This window comes from Suncus etruscus, chromosome X, assembly GCF_024139225.1.
Source record: "Suncus etruscus isolate mSunEtr1 chromosome X, mSunEtr1.pri.cur, whole genome shotgun sequence".
NCBI classification, from domain to species: Eukaryota; Metazoa; Chordata; class Mammalia; order Eulipotyphla; family Soricidae; genus Suncus; species Suncus etruscus.
Genome location: NC_064868.1, coordinates 126,154,090 through 126,173,695, shown reverse-complemented (window position 1 = coordinate 126,173,695; position 19,606 = coordinate 126,154,090). Strand labels below are relative to the sequence as shown.

The following is a 19,606-nucleotide window of genomic DNA, read 5'->3' as shown; positions in this document are numbered from 1 at the left end:
TGTTGTCTGGCATCTGGGTTGTTTCCAGATTGTAGCTATGGTAAATAGGGAATTAGGCACAGGGGTTGGGAATGGCCCTCACTCACTGTGTATCTGAAAATCAACTCTGAAAGACTTTGTAGATCACAATGGTTTCAGTAAAATGCAATTTTTAAAAAAAATGACACTAACATGAATCAGGGAGTTAATGCCTGTCATTACTTTGTATTATCCTTTATTTTTGATGCGCTGAGTAAAAATATATACTCCCACTCATTTTACTTTGTTAATTTTAGCCTGTGTTTCTTTCACTATACTAAAACATTTGAATTTGATAAAGTCTGACTTTTTTAGTTTTGATTTTGAAGCTATTGAAATTGACAACATATCATTGAAGTCTCCTTTAAGCTTGGAGTGTTCTGCCTGTGTATGATAAACGTAAATTATAGATTCATGTTTGATCTCAAGGTCTGTGAACCACTTAGGCTTAATTTTTAAGATCTAAAATACAGATCTAGCCCTAATTTCTTACAAATGATATCTTTTTGTGCTTCATATTTGGTGAAGAGGCTGTCTTTATTTCATTTAGTATTCTGCTCTCTAAAAATTGTTGACCATATATTTAGAAATTTGTATTTTGCTATTCATTTCTGACACACTGTTTGGAAAGTCTGTCTTATTCAATATTTTGCTGTGCTGATCACTATGGGTTTGTACGAAAGCTTCACATTAGGCCCAGGTTATTTTTCAGAAATTTTTTGGCTCTCTAAGATCTTTTGTTATTTCTTACAACCTTAAAATTAATTTTTCTAAATCCTTGAAGAATGTTGCTTGAATTTGGATAAGGATTATAATAAATCTATATAGTAGTACAGGAAAGATGGTCTTTTTTTAATATTGATTCTTCCAATGCATTCAAATAGAATGTTTTTCCATTTCTAAGAGTCTTCTTCAATTTCTTTATTGAGTGTTTTGAAGTTTTCATGGTATAGGTCTCTCACCACTTCAAAATTGATACCTAAGGGGCCTGAGAGATAGCATGGAGGTAAAGTGTTTGCCTTTCATGCAGAAGGTCATTGGTTTGAATCCCTGCATCCCATATGGTCCCCCGAGCCTGCCAGGAGTGATTTCTGAGCATGGAGCCAGGAGTAACCCTGAGCGCTGCCGAATGTGACCCAAAACCAAAACAAATGATACCTAAGTAACTTTATGTTTTTGAGATTATTTTAAAGGGAATAGACAATTTATCTTGTTCTTTGATTCATTATTAGTATAAAGGAATGCAATTGTGTGTGTGTATTGGTTTATTGTTTCTGGAATTTTTTGTGGACTCTTTAGTGTCTTCCATACATATAATCAAACCTTGGATTTCTGGAGCTTCATATGAAATGTCTCTCCTTTAATTTCTGGTCCAATTTTATTTGAACACTTGAACACTTGTTTTTTTCTTCGTGAGTCTTGCCATTGGTTTATTTAACTTTTTTCTTTCAAAGAACAAGTTCCTGGTTTCATTGATTGGCTGTCTTGCTCTCTTGGCTACTACATCATTGATTTCTGCTCTGATTTTTATTATTTATTTTCTTCTAATTGTCTTTGGGTTCCTTTATTATTGGTACTCCGGACATAGAAGCTATCTGCTTATACTGATGATTTTATCTTTTTTTATTTCCTTATGTGTTCCTTTATTAATTACTGTTTTCTTTACTGTGTTCAATATATTTTGTAACTTTTATTTTCATTACAATTTGTTTCAAGGATCTTGAGATTTATTCCTTAATTTTCTCATAACCGCGGTGTTATTAAGCATTATTTTGTACGGCCTTCAGGTATAAGAATTTCTTCGTAGGGAGGGACTACAGAGCATGAAAACCGGCATGGCTTTGCAAAAGCCGGCTCCCTGTGTGTGACACCAGGCTGGGAAAATCCACGAAAGTACACCGGCCTAGTGGGGCCCAACTGTGAAAAACTGTGAGTGTGACCTGTATATGTCTGTCTACTGTCCTCTTGCGTGAAACTCTTGCGAGTGGGGCAAAAAGAGGCTCCAGCGGAGCACGGCCGCTCTGCTTCGCTACGCGGCCGTGCACTCTTTCTAAGGAAAGAACACCATTGCAACAAGAAGGAAAAATCACACTACGAATGGCGCTATATCACAGAAGCAAACATTTCTCTCCGGACTATCTTCTCTATTGAATGCTCGGGCCTAAGATTTGACCCAGTGTGAGGCTTCATCCACGGAGGACTCCCCTCCCTTAGAGGCAAGTCAGCCCATCTAGAAAGGGAGGAGCCAGAGGAGTATGCTGCCTGCATCATATAGACAATGAATACCACCACAAAACGTAGAAAAACCCACAATACAAGTGTGACAATGGGAAAACAACAGACATAGAGAATGAAGATGACAATTCTGAGGACCAGATAATAACCAATGGGGAAACATCAGACATAGAGAATGAAGATGACAATTCTGAGGACCAGATAATGACCAACCAACTAATCAACCTCTCAGATAAGGACTTTAGACTAGCAATATGGAAGATGCTCAAAGATCTCCAAGAAACCATGGATCGAGTTGAACAGAACACTAATAAGAAACAAGAAAATATGAAGACAGAAATCACAAAACTCCAAACTGAAATAACATGTCAACTAACAGGACAGAAAAAGTCAGTAAACGAAGTGAATGACAAAATGGATAAGCTCTGGGACAGGGTATCAGAAGCTGAGAATAGACTTGGTGCTGTGGAAGATGAGATACATAACAATTCCATACAGCAGAAGAGATTGGACAAAAAACTTAAAGCAAATGAGCAGACAATGGAAAAATTAGTCAAAGAATGGGAACAGATGAAAATAGAAGTCTATGATAAGATCAACAGAAACAACTTAAGAATCATTGGAGTCCCAGAGACCCAGGAAGAAAATTCCTAGGAAGAATCAATGGTCAAGAACATCATTAAAGAGAAACTTCCAGAGCTAAAGAATATATGTGAACGAATCCTGCATGCCCGAAGAGTATCAACCAAAAGAGACCCCAGAAAAACCACCCCAAGACACATCCTAGTCACAATGACAAATCCCACAGATAGAGACAGAATTCTGAAAACAGCAAGATCAAAAGGGGAAATCACGTTCAAGCAAGCTTCCCTGAGATTTACAGCAGACCTGTCACCAGAAACACTCAATTCTAGAAAGCAGTGGTAGGATATTGTGACAAGACTGAATGAAATGAATGCTTCACCCAGAATACTATACCCAGCAAAACTCACTTTCCGGTTTGACGGAAGAATACATGGTTTCACAGACAAAAAACAGCTCAGAAACTTCACAGACACAAAACCAGTCTTAAGAGAAAAACTGAAAGACCTAATCTAAGACAAGACTACCCAAAAGACACACCAAATTTTGAAATAAAGATGGCGTTAAATCCCAGGACAATTCTTTCTCTCAACGTCAATGGACTAAATGCACCAGTTAAGAGACACAGAGTGGCTAAATGGATCAAAAAACTCAACCCAACCTTCTGCTGCCTACAAGAAACGCACCTGAATAGTCAGAACAAACATAGACTCAAAATAAAAGGCTGGAGAAAAATTATCCAAGCAAACAACACCCATAAAAAAGCTGGAGTGGCCATACTAATATCAGATAATGCAAACTTTATACTCAGGAAGGTTGTAAGGGACAAAGATGGACATTTTATATTAATCAAGGGGTACGGAGAGCAGGAAGAATTCACTCTCCTAAACATATATGCACCGAATGAGGGGCCAGCAAAATATTTAATACAACTGTTGACAAATCTGAAATATAATATCAACAACAACACAATAATTGTGGGGGACCTTAACACGGCTTTGTCAACACTGGATAGGTCAACCAGACTGAAACCCAACAAGAATATACTAAACCTGAGGAGAGAAATGGAAGAAAGAGGCCTAGTGGATATATATAGGACACTCCATCCCCAGAAACCTGGATACACATTCTTCTCCAATGTACATGGGACATTCTCCAGGATAGACTACATGCTGGCACATAAAACATACCTCCATAAGTTCAAGAGGATAGAAATTTTGCAGACTACCTTCGCTGACCACAAGGCTCTGAAATTATTTGTGAACTCCAAAGGGACTCAGAAGAAACACTTTAACACCTGGAAGTTAAACAGCCTCATGCTCAATAACCAGTGGGTCCGAGATGAAATCAAGGAGGAAATCAAAAGGTTCCTGGAAACAAATGACAATAAAGACACAAACTATCAGAACTTATGGGACACAGCAAAAGCAGTACTGAGAGGAAAATTTATAGCTTTGCAAGCACACATCAGGAAGGAAGAAGGAGCTTACCTGAGTAGCTTAATGACACAGCTAATAAAACTAGAAAATGCTCAACAAAATGACCCAAGAATAGGAAGACAGAAGGAAATAACAAAGCTGAGAGCAGAAATCAACGAAGTGGAAACTCAAAAAACAATCCGAAAGATCAACGAAAGCAGAAGTTGGTTCTTTGAAAAAATAAACAAGATTGATAGACCACTGACAAACCTAACAAAGAAAGAGAGAGAAAGAAACTTGATAACTCGTATCAGGAATGAAAAAGGAGAGATCACTACTGATATGACAGAGATTCAAAGGGTAATCAGAAACTACTTTGAAAAACTCTACGCCACTAAAAATGAGAACCTGGAAGAAAGGGATAAATTCTTGGACTCTTATAATCTTCCACGGTTGAAGGAAGAGGATGTAGCATATCTAAACACCCCCATCACCATTGATGAAATTAAAACAGTAATCAAATGTCTGCCGAAAAACAAAAGCCCAAGTCCAGATGGATTCACTAATAAATTCTATCAAACTTTCCAAGAGGAACTACTGAGAATCTTGGCAAGACTCTTTCATGAAATTGAACAAACAGAAACACTTCCAAATAGCTTTTATGAAGCCAACATCACCTTGGTACCTAAACCAGACAGAGATGCTACCAAAAAAGAAAATTACAGACCAATGTCACTGATAAATGCAGATGCAAAGATCCTTAACAAAATCCTGGCAAATAGGATTCAATGCCTAGTTAAAAAGATCATCCACTACGATCAAGTAGGTTTCATCCCAGGAATGCAAGGCTGGTTTAACATCCGTAAATCTATCAACATAATACACAACATCAATAACAAGAAAAATAAAAACCACATGATCATATCAATAGATGCAGAGAAAGCATTTGATAAGGTCCAACACCCATTCTTGATCAAAACTCTCAGCAAGATGGGAATGGAGGGAACATTTCTCAATATAGTGAAGGCCATCTACCACAAGCCAGTGGCAAATATTGTCCTCAATGGAAAAAAACTGAAAGCCTTCCCTCTAAATTCTGGCACAAGACAAGGCTGTCCTCTCTCACCACTCCTATTCAACATAGCACTGGAAGTACTTGCTATAGCGATTAGGCAAGAAAAGGATATCAAGGGAATCCAGATAGGAAAGGAAGAAGTCAAGCTCTCACTGTTTGCAGATGACATGATACTCTACTTAGAAAACCCTAAAGACTCTATCAAAAAGCTTCTAGAAACAATGGACTCATATTGCAAGGTGGCAGGCTACAAAATTAACACACAAAAATCAATGGCCTTTCTCTACACCAATAGTAATAAGGATGAAATGGACATTAAGAAAACAAACCCATTCACAATAGTGCCACACAAACTCAAATATCTTGGAATGAACTTGACTAAATATGTGAAGGACCTATACAAGGAAAACTATATAAATCTGCTCCAAGAAATAAGAGAGGACACACGGAAATGGAAACGCATACCCTGCTCATGGATTGGCAGGATTAACATCATCAAAATTGCAATACTCCCCAAGGCATTATACAGATTTAATGCCATCCCTCTAAAGATACCCATAGCATTCTTCAAAGAAGTGGATCAGAAACTTTTGAAATTCATTTAGAACAATAAACACCCTCGAATAGCTAAAGTAATCATTGGGAAAAATAATATGGGAGGAATTACTTTCCCCAACTTTAAACTGTACTACAAAGCAATAGTTATCAAAACAGCATGGTATTGGAATAAGGACAGGCCCTCAGATCAGTGGAATAGGCTTGAATACTCAGAAAATGTTCCCCAGACATACAATCACCTAATTTTTCTTTTTTGGTTTTTGGGTCACACCTGGCAGTGCTCAGGGGTTATTCCTGGCTCCAGGCTCAGAAATTGCTCCTGGCAGGCACAGGGGACCATATGGGGCACCGGGATTCGAACCGATGACCTCCTGCATGAAAGGCAAACGCCTTACCTCCATGCTATCTCTCCGGCCAATCACCTAATTTTTGATAAAGGAGCAGGAAATCCTAAATGGAACAGGGAAAGCCTCTTCAGCAAGTGGTATTGGCACAATTGGATAGCCACTTGCAAAAAATTGAACTTAGACCCCCAGCTAACATCATGTACGAAGGTAAAATCCAAATGGATTAAAGACCTCGATATCAGACCCCAAACCATAAGATATATAGAACAGCACATAGGCAAAACACTCCAGGACATTACAGGCATCTTCAAGGAGGAAACTGCACTCTCCAAGCAAGTGAAAGCAGAGATTAACAGATGGGAATATATTAAGCTGAGAAGCTTCTGCACCTCAAACAAATAGTGCCAGTATACAAGACCGCCCACTGAGTGGAAGAAACTATTCACCCAATACCCATCAGATAAGGGGATAATCTCCAAAATATACAAGGCACTGACAGAACTTTACAAGAAAAAAACATCTACCCCATCAGAAAATGGGGAGAAGAAATGAACAGACACTTTGACAAAGAAGAAATACACATGGCCAAAAGACACATGAAAAATGTTCCACATCACTAATCATCAGGGAGATGCAAATCAAAACAATGATGAGATACCACCTCACACCCCAGAGAATGGCACACATCACAAAGAACGAGAATAAACAGTGTTGGCGGGGATGTGGAGAGAAAGGAACTCTTATCCACTGCTGGTGGGAATGCCGTCTAGTTCAACCTTTATGGAAAACGATATGGAGAGTCCTCCAAAAACTGGAAATCGAGCTCCCATACGATCCAGCTATACCACTCCTAGGAATATACCCTAGGAACACAAAAATACAATACAAAACCCCCTTCCTTACACCTATATTCATTGCAGCACTATTTACCATAGCAAGACTCTGGAAACAACCAAGATGCCCTTCAACAGACGAATGGCTAAAGAAACTGTGGTACATATACACAATGGACTATTATGCAGCTGTCAGGAGAGATGAAGTCATGAAATTTTCCTATACATGGATGTACACGGAATCTATTATGCTGAGTGAAGTAAGTCAGAGAGAGAGAGAGAGAGAAACGCAGAATGGTCTCACTCATGTATGGGTTTTAAGAAAAATGAAAGACACCCTTGTAATAATAATTTTCAGACACAAAAGAGAAAAGAGCTGGAAGTTCCAGCTCACCTCAGGAAGCTCACCACAAAGAGTGATAAGTTTAGTTAGGGAAATAACTACATTTTGAAATGTCCTAATAACGAGAATGTATGAGGAAAATGGAGAGCCTGTCTAGAGTAAGGCGGGGGTCGGGTGGGGAGAAGGGAGACTTGGGACATTGGTGATGGGAATGTTGCACTGGTGATGGGTGGTGTTCTTTACATGACTGAAACCCAAACACAATCATGTATGTAATTAAGGTGTTTAAATAAATTTAAAAAAAAAAAGAAAAGAAGAAATAGACTATAAAAAATTGGAAAATTTTAATCTGTTTTCTAGATAGATCTATAGCTCAGTTTGAAGAAGCTTCTGTTCTTTATCTATGGAATGGTAGATACTATATGTAACTTAAGAATTGAGAGACTAAAGGGGGACAGATATAACCTAGTATACAAACTGTCAGAATGGAATTAATTTATCTTTTATTTTGATGAAAAATATTTTGGTTAAGAATTAAAGTAGAAAGATTAAAATCCAAAAAAAAAAAAAAAAGAATTTCTTCGTATCTTCTTTTTACAGTCTCTATCTCTGTAGCATTTTGGACTGATAGGATGTTTGGTATCATTTTTTGGGGGAGTTTTGGGCCACACCTGGTGACGCTCAGGGGTTGCTCCTGGCTATGTGCTCAGAAGTTGCTCCTGGCTTGGGGGACCATATGGGACACCAGGGGATCAAACCACGATCCCGTCCTAGGCTAGTGCCGGCAAGGCAGACTCCTTACCTCTAGCGCCACCACGCCGGCCCCGTTTGGTATGATTTTTATGTTGTGAATTTATGTAAATTAGCTTATGTCTTAAAATGTGATTTATCCTGGAGATTTTCCTATGTGCACTAAAGAAAAAATGTCTAATCAAATGTTTGATGGTGGAAAGCCCTGTATGAATCCCTTAGTCCCAGCTCTTATGGTTTCTTATTTTGGGCTTTTTTATTCTTACTCATATTCTGCGTAGTGGATCATCCCAATGGGGAATTGATATCTCCCACCTCTTTCATGTTTCCTTTTGTGCAACAATGGCAAGAGTTAGTAATACTAAGTCTATATTTCCCTTGATCAATAAATAGTGTCCATATTCGTTGCTAATCCCCTTTTTAGGATAATTGTAATTTGGTCTGATATAAGTATTATCCACGAAACCACTAATTTGTTTTTCATCAATAACTCTGTCTGTATTCATCATGAGATGTTAGATGTATTTTGTAAGAATAAAATGGATGTGTTTTGTTTACTGATTCATCCTGCCACGCTGTGCCATTTGATGGGAGAGTTTAGTTCGTTGACATTTAAATATTCTATTGACATAAAAGGCTATTGTGCCCTTTTATTGTGTGGGGTTGTTGCTTCTACAACTCTCTGTTAGCTTTATATAAGTGTCCTTTCAGTAGTTCATTCAGAATTCATTATTATATTGAAAATGTGGCCAGCTCTTTGTTGTCTTAGAATGTTTTTATCCCACCATCACATCTAAAGGGGAGATTTGCTATGTAGAGAAATCTAGGCTGAAAACTTGCTTCATTTAATAGTTTGAATATTTAACCCCACTATTTTCTTGCCTGGACCAATTACCATGGAGATATGTTGTGATTCTTAGTGTTTTACTTTATATTTAAGAATTTTCTTCTCCTTTCCAGCTATAAGAAGTTTGTCTCTCCATTCCTCAAAAAAATAAAAGTAGAAATAAAAAAAACAACTAGAAATTGAGCTAATATACGTACAACAATACCAATCAGTCCTTGGAATATATGCTAAGGGCCCCCAAATAACACCAACATGTGTTGCACTCTTGAAACAATACAGGTACCTGATAACATATGAATGATAAAGGAGGTATGATATATTTACACAAGCAATCAGCTGTTAGCAAAAATGATACAATGGCATTTTCTTATACATAGATGGAGACGAAGAGCATTATGATGAGTGTAATGAATAGAGATAGAGGAACACATAAAAATTACACTATTGTTGAATATGAAAAAATTAGTATGGTAATGACACTCAACAAAATAGAGACAAAGACCAGGAGGACTGGTCCATTTTAGCAAGCTTGCCACAAGGAGTGGGAAAGGACAGTTAGGAAAGAGATGAGAAGACTCCGACAATGAAAGTTGGTAATGATCACTGGGCACTAGAACTAAGTGTTGGTAAAGTGAGAAGCATGATATCCCTTCAATAACGATATTGTAGATCACGGGGCCTAAAGCAACAAAAATTAGAGAGAGAAAGAATATAGAAATATCTGCCATAAAGGCAAGTGGGGGGTATTTATTGCTGGGGTGGGCATTAGGAAATCTAGGGACTTTGGTAGTGGGAACTGTGCATTGATAAGAGGATAGGTGTTGAGCACTATGACAGAAACTGAATCATGAATAAATTTGTAACTTTATCTCATGGTGAGTCCATTAAAATTATTTTATTTTCAATGTACAACATTCTTATTTTTCAATAATAATATCTTTAGTTAAGCGCCGTGATTACAAATATGATTGTAGTTGGGTTTCCGTCATAAAAAGAACATCCACCCCTTTACCAGTGCAACATTCCCATCACCAATGCCCCCTTCTTTAAAAATTAGTTCTCTCTCTCCTATTTTTGCCATTTCTATACTGTAAGTATTGGTGTTGTTCTATTTGAGTGTATGACATGCACATTTCCACCTTTGTTCCACTTCTTTTTTCACTCTAATCTGTCTGGAGTAATTTGTCTTCTTTGTATAAATTCAGGTATTGCATTTCTTCTAAGATCTATCCTAAAACCTTCCTTTCTTTGGAGTCTAGCCCATTGAAATGATTTCATTGCATTTGTTTTTTTAAGTTGGTCTCTAACATACATACTTATTATGGATAAAATTCCATCATCCAACGTAAAGTATGTGTTTTCACAATGAAGGTTCTTATTTATTATTTGTTTTAACCCCTCCAAGATGCTTGCAGCTTTGAGGAACCCATGGATGTTTCACTTGCTTAGGTTCTTTTAGCATTCTTGACTTTTACATGAGTGTGTGAAAAGAAGCCTGAAATCACATATATCTTCTTCACTTTCTTCCCCTGCCCAATACCAACATAATAGTTGTTCTTCTCTTACCTAATCTGAGTTTCAGAATATTTATATTATTTGAAGGAAAGTAACTTTATTTTAATACGCATGATATTTATGCAGATCATGAAGTATGGTTCAGTAAATATTCATACATACAACTAAAATGAAGTTGAAAATGGTAAGAAACTGTACAGCAGTCATTTGGAATGTTGAGGCCATAAAAGAAAGAGTGAGAATATTTTTTTCTTTTTGTTTTTGTTTAGGGGCCACACCCGCAGCTCTTAGACTTCTGCTGCTGGTTCTGCACTCAGAAGTTGCTCCTGGGGAGTCGAACCGTGGTCTGTCTCAGGTTGGCCGTGTGCAAGGCAGATGTCTTACCCTCTTAGCCCATCACTACTCAGGCTTCAAGGACGGAGTTCTCACGAATAAGAGTCACTGACATCAGCTGCCAGCTGCCCTGTAGCCACTGCACCTGGGTGCCACAGCCACGCTCAGGCCCCCGCTCAAGTCACAGCCACAGCTTCTGTAGAGACCAAGCTGCGATTCCTGAATGGAGCTTGTCCTGCTCCCCTCCCAGGGGAGTCGTCAGCAGCCCTGGCCCAGCAGCAGTATGCAGAGGCCCAGAGCAGCTCCGACAGCCTCGGGTTAACATGGTCACTGACTGTCTGAGGCTCCTATTGGCCCCCGGGGTGCAGTGTGCCTGAGGTAGTGTGCCTGGCCTCGTGGGATGGGTGAGGGCAGGCAGGGAGGCACATGCACGGAGGGTATCGGCCACCACCAGAGGTTGGTGTGAAGCTGCTGGGGTAGGGATAGGAATAGTGATGGCAGGCGCCACAGAAAGGGGCAGGGGGTTTTCTGTCTCGTAAGATTCAGGGGGAAGGAGGGCAGTGACCAGGCAGACAATAAGGATGAGCAGGCCGATGGCCCAGGCAGGAGTGAGCACTGTGTGGCAAGCCCTGGAAAGCGTTCCTGCCCTGCCAGCGAGGAGGGCTGAGGGTCCCTGTTGTCTCAGTGCAAGTAAGTGAAGTGTTCAGTGGTTGTTCAATTTGGGCTAATTGATAGCTTATTTCTATTCTTATGTCCTGGCAAGGGTCCCTGTTGTCTCAGTGCAGCAGCATCCTGCCTGATGGAACCGAGAGCCTCCAGGCTGATGGCAGGGTCAGCCCCCCAATGAAGTCTCCAGTCTGGAAGCACTTCTTCATCCCTCCCCACCCCCAGGACAGCACGAAAGCCACCTGCAGTGGCTGCATGAAGGATCTAGGCCACGGCAAGAAAGAGAGGGACCTGAGCACCAGCTGCCTCATGACGCACGTGAGGCATGTGCACCCCATCATGCTCAACCCTGAGGAGGGCACTGAGGCAGCCTTGGCCTCCTCACCCCCAAGCAGCTGCTCCCACCATAGCCCTCTGATGGTGGGGACCAGATCCCCTCCTCTCCTGTCATCACCCTGGAAACATCCTCCCAAAGGACTTCCAAGAACCCCTCCCCCGACAGGCTGGCAGAGGAGCTGGTGACTGCCCTCTTACGAAGAAGCCTTAAGTGTGTTCCGTGCACATGTACTGCTGGGAGGAAACCCTGGGGGGGGGGACACTTGCCCATGTCTCCACACTGCAGGAGGATGATGCCCTGGAGAATGGCACCCAGAGGCGCCTCCTGGTCCCTACCACCATGCTGCAGGAAATTGAAGGTGATCCTGCCATCCCACTCCTGCACACTGAGGCCCCCACTGTTGTGGGCCCTGCCAAAACCAGAGCCCAGATTCATGGCATTATCCCTGGGGAATTCGATCCTAGTGTCCCCATCGGCACTGTCCTTCCCTTACCGGATGCCTGAATGTGTGCAGTGGCCTCTGAATCCCAGGGAGGTGCTAAATGCCGGACCAAGCCCTCGGTCATGAAGAAACAAAACTCCAAGGCCTGGTAGCACTTCTCACTGGCACCCATGGACAGTCTCAAGGCTGTGTGCTGCCAAAAGACCTCAGCCTTGTGGAATCATTTCTCCATCTGCTCTGTGACCCCCACTGAAGTGCTCTGTTTACACTGTGGCCAGAGGATCGGCAGGAGCAAGAAGCTGGCCAACATTGGGAGCAGCTGTCTCCTGAGGCACTTAAAGTGGTTCCACAGCATTGTGCTAAAGACTGACGTCCCGGAGACTGCCCAGCCCTCTTCACCAAGTCCCACTGTTACCCTGAGCACAGTCGTGTCCACATCCAAGAGCACTGCTGAAAATTCTCACCCGATTGCCCAAAAAAATCACGAATCTCATCGCTAAAATGATGGCCCGGCTGGACCTCCAGCACTACTTGCTTGTGAATAATGTCGGCTTAAACAGGCTCTCTGCTACTTGAACCCTCGGTACTCCTTGCTCTCTCCTACGTACTTCTCCAGGATTGCCATCCCTGGCATGTATGACAGTGTGAAACGCATCATCATGGGCAGCCTGAGGAATGCCGAGAGTGTCGTGGTCCACTTTACCTTAGGGGTGTGGATGAGCAGCCAGATCCGGGAGTACCTGAAGCTCACTGCCCACTGGGTGACCTTTGAGTCCTCTGTCCGGCTGCACTGAGAGGACCACCACTGCTCAGCCCTGCTGGATGTGTTTCAGGTCGACTATGGCTGTCGTGGCAACAGCCTCCAGAAGCAGATGGAGTACTGGTGGGAGACCGGGGTGACCACCACCGGCCTCCAGATGGGCATCACGGTGACAGACAACCCGAGCATAGGGAAGACACAGTGAGGGCATTCAACTACACTGTCATCCTTATCCTCAGCGAGGCCCTCCAGAGCCAGAGGATAGTCCAGAACCTACTGAGCATCACCCGCAAGATGTGTGAGTGGGTGCAGCGATCTCCCTGAGGCAAGGAGAAGCTGGCTGAGCTGCAGATGGAGTACGCGCTGCTCCAGTACCCCCTTGTTCAGGACAAGCCGTCCAAGTGGAGCATGTCACTCCACATGCTGGATGGGCTCATCGAGCAGAAGAGGGCCATCCACGAGCTGACCATAGAGAGCCACTTTCACGAGGTCATCAGCTCTGATCAGTGGGAGGTCATGCTGCCTCTATGCCATACCCTGAGCCCTTCAAGGCTGCTAGCTGTGAGATGAGTGCCCACATGTCCACACTCAGCCAGGTAATCCCCATAATTTACATCCTCAACAGGAAGATCAAGATGCTGTTTCAAGAGACCATGGGCATCGACACCATGCTTAAAGCTCTGACGGAGAACGTGGGGAGCTGCCGGACTGCCCTGTTGCTTGAGGACATGGTGCTGGCCTACCTGGCGGAGGAGGTATTGTAAACTAGTTGTAACTTCCTCACTTACTGGAACCTGAAGAGGGTGGCTTGGCCCAGCCTTTCCACGCTGGCCCTCAGGTTTCTGGGCTGCCTTCGAGCATTGTCTCTGCAGAGGATCTCTTGAATATGCCCTCAGAGCATGGTGGACTGGGCCAGTCCAGGCTCATATGGTCCCCCAAGCCAGGTGCGATAATTTGAATTTGTAGCCAGGAGTAAGCCCTAAGTATCACCAAGTGTGGCCCAAAAGCCCCACAAAAAATCAATGTGAGGACCTGAAGCTAACAGTATGTTAGGCCTTTGCCTTGTAAGTGGCCCACAGGGATTAGATCCCAGCATCCCATAGATTCCCCAAGCACCACCAGGTGCAACCCCTGAGCATCCCTGGGTGTGGCCCCGTAAGCCTGAAAAACGAATGAAAGGGAGGGAGTCAACCAACTCAAGCTCCTTGGGTGTAGGCCCAGCGTCCTAATTCTGGATCATGGATCTGGGGCTTAGCCCAACCCATGTCTCTGCACCCTAACAGCAACAGCAATCACATGTCTTGCTTTTTCAGTAGGGTTCTCAGGTGGCCAATGTGGGGTTCAGAGGATTAAACCACATGGGCCACGTGAAGGGCCAGTGCCCTGCTTACTGCACAATACTACCACTCCTGGCCTACGCTGAGCTCATCGGTGTGAAATCAGAGAGAGGCTCCTGGGCGCCTGACTTGTATGTGGTTGACCCAAACAGACTGCGGTTTGGACATCCTAGGTGGTCCCCCAAGCCTGACAAGAGCAACTTCTGAGGGCAGAACCAGGAGGAACCCCTGAGAGCTGCCCAGTGTCACCCCTAAACAAACAAACAAAACAGACAAAGACCCTGGGTCTCAGCCAGGGAATCACGCAAACTGCCTCTCTGCTGCTCTTTTGGAATAATAGACAGGGAAAGATGGGCTGCACCATCACAATTCCAGTACCCAGGGCCACCCTATGTCTTGAGAACAGGCTTCTAAATCTTGGTGACCCTGGTAGCTCTCGGACCCTCTGGCTTTTCTGCAGTCCATAAAATAAAGACTGGCCACTGGAACCTTCCCTGAGATGGCCGTGAGTTTCTCCCCAGATGAATGGCAGTGCCTGGACACTAATCAAAGGAAGCTCTCAATATGTGATGCTGGAGACATAGCAGTGCGGGACATATGACAATGCTGTTTGAAGCCTGCAATGACATCCTGGTTGGAAGAAGTAGCCTTTGGGAGGCTGCTGAAATCCAGCTTGGGCCTGCGTGGAGGCCACGGTGTCACATATTTCGAGCAAGTGAGCCAAGTCATGTTCGAGTTTAAGGTTCTGGAATCTTCAGGCATCATCGAAGTGTAGGTTTATGGCTTGTACCATAAACCAAGCTTCGTACCAAGTGCATGCTGCAGTTGCTCGCTGAATGGCACCGAGAGCATCAAGAGAGAGGGATGCTCAGGTTGGAGGAAGCCATGCAGACTCTCGAATTAGGCCCTGGTAAGAAGTGAAGCCAGCTTGCACACAGCGGATCCAGGAGCTGCATGTGCACAGCAGGTTGTGGGCAGAGCTGGAAGGGATCTGGTTTGCTTTAAACTGTTTTGTCCTGATCAAAGAATGTTCTGTTTAGGCATCTCTGTCTTTGTCACATGAGTCATGCTGTAGTTTTCTTCACAAACGTTACAAGTTAAAAAATAAAATTATATGTACATATAAATATGCTTCGATTAACTAGATTGTTGGGAAAAATTAATCCTTCCCCAGAAACTTAGAACTAGTTGGTACTGCCTTAAAAAATCAATGGGAGGGACCGGAGCAGTGACCAGGGTTCAATCCCCTGGTGTCCATATTGTCCCCTAAGCCAGGAGCGATATTTGAACTCATAGCCAGGAGTAAGCCCTGAGTGTCACAGGGTGTGGCCCAAAAGCCCCCCCCCCAATCAGTCTGAGGACCAGAAGCTATAGTACAGCATGTATAGGCGATTGATTGTCAGTGGCCCAGAGGGGTTAGATTCCAGCATCCCATAGATTCCCCCAGCACCACCAGCTGCAAACACCTGAGCACCTCTGGTATGGCCCCATGAACGTGAGAAACAAATGAAGGGGAGGGAGTCAACCAACTCAAGCCCCTGGGGTGTAGGCCCAGCATCCTAATTCTGGATCCTGTATCTGGGGCTTAGCCAAGCCCCTGCATCTGCACCCTGACAACAAACAGGCGTCTTGCTTTTTCAGTAGTGTGCTCAGGTGACCATTACTGGGTACAGAGGACAGAACCAGGTGGGCCATGTGCAGGGCCAGCGCCCTGCCCACTGCACTGTACTACCACTCCGGCCTACACTGAGCTCATCCATGTGAAATCAGAGGGACGAGAGCCAGGAAGCGAGTATAAGTGTGTCCAGGGATAGAACCCTGGGCCAGTGTGACTGTTGCCATCTGCCCAGGCACTGACCTTCACTCTGCGGCCAGAGTCAGGCCAAACTCGGCCACTCTCTGCAACATCCTGCCTGTGGAAGGAGCCATGGCGCCCCCTCCCCCAGAAAGACACGGGGACTGCCATGCCCTTCCTCAACCGTTCATCCAAGCAGCCATGCAGGAGGGTTCCGGACGCCGAAAGGGGAGGTGCTGAGGTGAGGTTGACGCCCGAGGACAGTGCAGGTGTCTGGGCTGCCAAGATCCCGGGAGTCTAATCAGGCGACAGGCCAAGCGAGTTGTGCTGGAAAAGGAGTGAAGAGCACTGCGCAGGCATACTCTGGCACTTCCAGGATATGACTGCTGCTCTTCAATCCAAGGAGACATTAGGTGCATCTTAATTCATGTGACTTGCTTCCTTACAAGGAGGGGACATGGAGCTTGCCACAAACCCAAGAGGGAGGCCCTGGGATAGGACCCTCCTGCCCAGCTCTCAAAGGAGCCCTGAGGACCCCGTAAGCCAGTCTTCCAAATTCCAGACTTTGAGATGATCTATCTCTGGTATTTAGGCCCCTCAGACCCCAGTAGCAGTCTGTGGTACTCTCTTACAACAGCTCTACGAAATGAACACTCATGCCCTCAAATCACTCACTCCAGTGTTTGTTAGTGATTTTTATTATTTTTTGTTTTTGTTTTTGCTTTTTGGGCCACACCTGGTGACGATCAGGGGTTACTCCTGTCTCTGCACTCAGAAATTGCTTCTGCTTCGGGGACCATATGGGAGGCTGGGGGATCAAACCACCGGTCTGGCAGAGGTCATCCACTTGCAAGGCAAACACCCTACCGCTATGGACAGGAGTGAGAGCCAGCCCAGTGAATATAAGTGTGAACACCACAACTCAAGTGTCTGACCTCAGTGAGCATGCACATGACCTTTACCTTTGGCCAACAAAGCTACACCATCAAAAGAAAGGAAAAGGAGGGAAAAAGTAAACGTCTTACTTTGGGCTCAAATGTACTGCCCAGTAAATATGATCCTAATATAATTTATGCACTATAAGATAAACACTGTGCATTTTAGACCATTTGGACCAGATTGAAATACTCCATACGAATGACCATTGGTAGGGGCCAGTGAGATAGCACTGTGGGGATGGCAGTTGCTTTGCTTAGGGATCACCTGATGCCTTGGAGGAGCAAATGGGGATTAAACTTTAATAAACTATATGCAAGGCAAGATTCCTCACCCAGTGTACTATCTCTCTAGCCCCAGAGGTTGGCAACTGTTTCTCTAGTTTAGGCCTAGTGAACAGCTAGGGAAAACTTCTTAAAGCACAAGTGTTTCTGAGGTGTTCCAAGAGTTCCCAAGGAGGCCATCTTGGTTACAGCCACGAGAGAGAGGATCTAAGTAGAAGATGAGGTCAGGGGAAGGAGAATCCAGGCCACAGAGTGTCTCGGTAGCCATCACAAGGCATTGCCACCCAGAGGATCATAGGTAGGATGCAGACAGATGTCTCCAAAGTCATACCCAGAATTGTGTCCAAAGTGCAGGACTCTGAAGCCACTTGGATGGTAGAAAGTGTGGACCAGGATAGTTTGATATCCTGGTTGGTCTTTCAGGCCCTCTACTTCAGTATTTCTAAAGTGGGTGAGTGACAGTCGAGAACAGTCAGTGTAGTTCTAAACTAACATAGAGGACCACAGTGATAGAAGAGCAGGTTGGGCGTTTTCCTTGCAGAATGCTGACCCAGATTTGATTCCCACCACTCCAGATGGCTGGCTGAATGAACCTGGAGTTAAATTCAAAATATCCAAAAGGAATTTTGCTGTTATTTTGGGGCTACACTTGGCTGCACTCAGGGGATACTCCTGGCGTTGTGTGCTCAGAAGTTGCTCCTGGCAGTGTCAGAGGACCATATGGGATGCTGGGAATTGAACTCAGGTATGTCCTGGCTAAGCTGCATGCAAGGCAAATGCCCTACCTCTGTACTATTGCTCACCTCCCCCCAAAGAATATATTTAACAGCTTAAATCTGGCTTTCTTTTTATAATGCAATGAACCAATACAAGCTCAAAAAATCCTTGACAGGATGGATAATAGTAAGCAATATTTATGAAACCGTAACATTTGGTTTCAGAGTTTTTGAGCCCACAGATTGTTTGGGACAAAGCAAGTGAAGTAACCCCTTCAAATGAGGCCACTGGGCTATCCTGGCTGTACTCTGCTGTGAAGCCACAGGTCTATACCAGAGGTTAACACAGTGTTTGGTGTTGTGACTGGGAGACCTTTAAAAAAGGGTGATTTAGAGGCTTTCAAGGTCTGGGTCAAAATTCCTCAGACATGATCGGTTTTATAAGTGCTTCAGGGAAGAGAACACTTGGGTGTGAAATGGGGAGGAAAATTGTTACCTGGTTTGGCTTTGCTGTGGTACAAGTTTTTTTTTCATGCTATGGAATTTGACGTATCTGAATTTGAGGCATCAGTTCTGGAAGTGTCCACTGCTCACTCACTGGCTAAGAAAGACTATTCTTAGCCACAAAGCACTAATGCACTAGAGCAGGGGTGGCGAACAAGTTCGACACAAAGAGCCAAAATTTTCAACTGTGAGCATCAGAGAGCCACACCACGCAGTGACCTGCCAAAACAGACAAACACTCACACAAAAGCATATAATTTTAACAATAATATATTAAACACATATTGCATTTTGCCATTTTGAGTGAGGGTAAAAATCCTGTTCCCCACCCCTGCGCTAGAGGGACTCGAGGCCTAGTCATTTGGATCTTTTGGCTCTGTTAGCTACCCATGGTGTGTGACAACCCTGACAAACCCCAGCCCCCCTAGGACTAAACTATCTCTCCTTGAGAGCTCTGGGTCTGTTAACAGTAGAGCTTGGCTTAGAGTCTAGAGCCAGTATTTCTTGAGAATTTAACCAGAACTAACTCCGGAGCATCACTGTCTGACCTGTCCAAAAAAAAAAAAAAAAAAAAAAAAAACCATCAACAACAGCGCAACTCACAAAACAAAATAAACTACCATCCAGAAGCTGGAGACATAGAATACTGGGTACAGTACAAACTTGTACAGATCTGCTCAAACTAGACATAATTCTTAGCACAGAATTTGGTCCCCTGAACCCTACTAGGAATGATCCCTGAGCAGAGAGCCAGGAGTATCCCCTGAGTACTGCCAGGTATGGCTTAAACACCTCCCAAAGCATTAAGAGTTATTAATGAATCCAGTGGCTCAATGAATTCAAGAATCAAAGCAGGAGAGGGGTGACTTCTCCATGCTCAAAGGTGGCCCACCTTTGTGAGCCCAGATAATGTGCATGAGACAGAATAAGGAGGCCTATATGCAGGGCAGTGGCTGTGTGGGAGACAGACCCCAA

At 43.8% G+C, this 19,606-nt stretch overlaps 2 pseudogenes; both read left to right on the top strand.

The window, feature by feature from the left end:
• The first annotated feature begins 12,469 nt into the window (after positions 1-12,469).
• Positions 12,470-13,823, top strand: LOC125999062 (zinc finger BED domain-containing protein 4-like; annotated as a pseudogene).
• A 1,195-nt stretch (positions 13,824-15,018) lies between these two features.
• LOC125999061 (developmental pluripotency-associated 5 protein-like) lies at positions 15,019-15,317 on the top strand (annotated as a pseudogene).
• Positions 15,318-19,606: the final 4,289 nt, after the last annotated feature.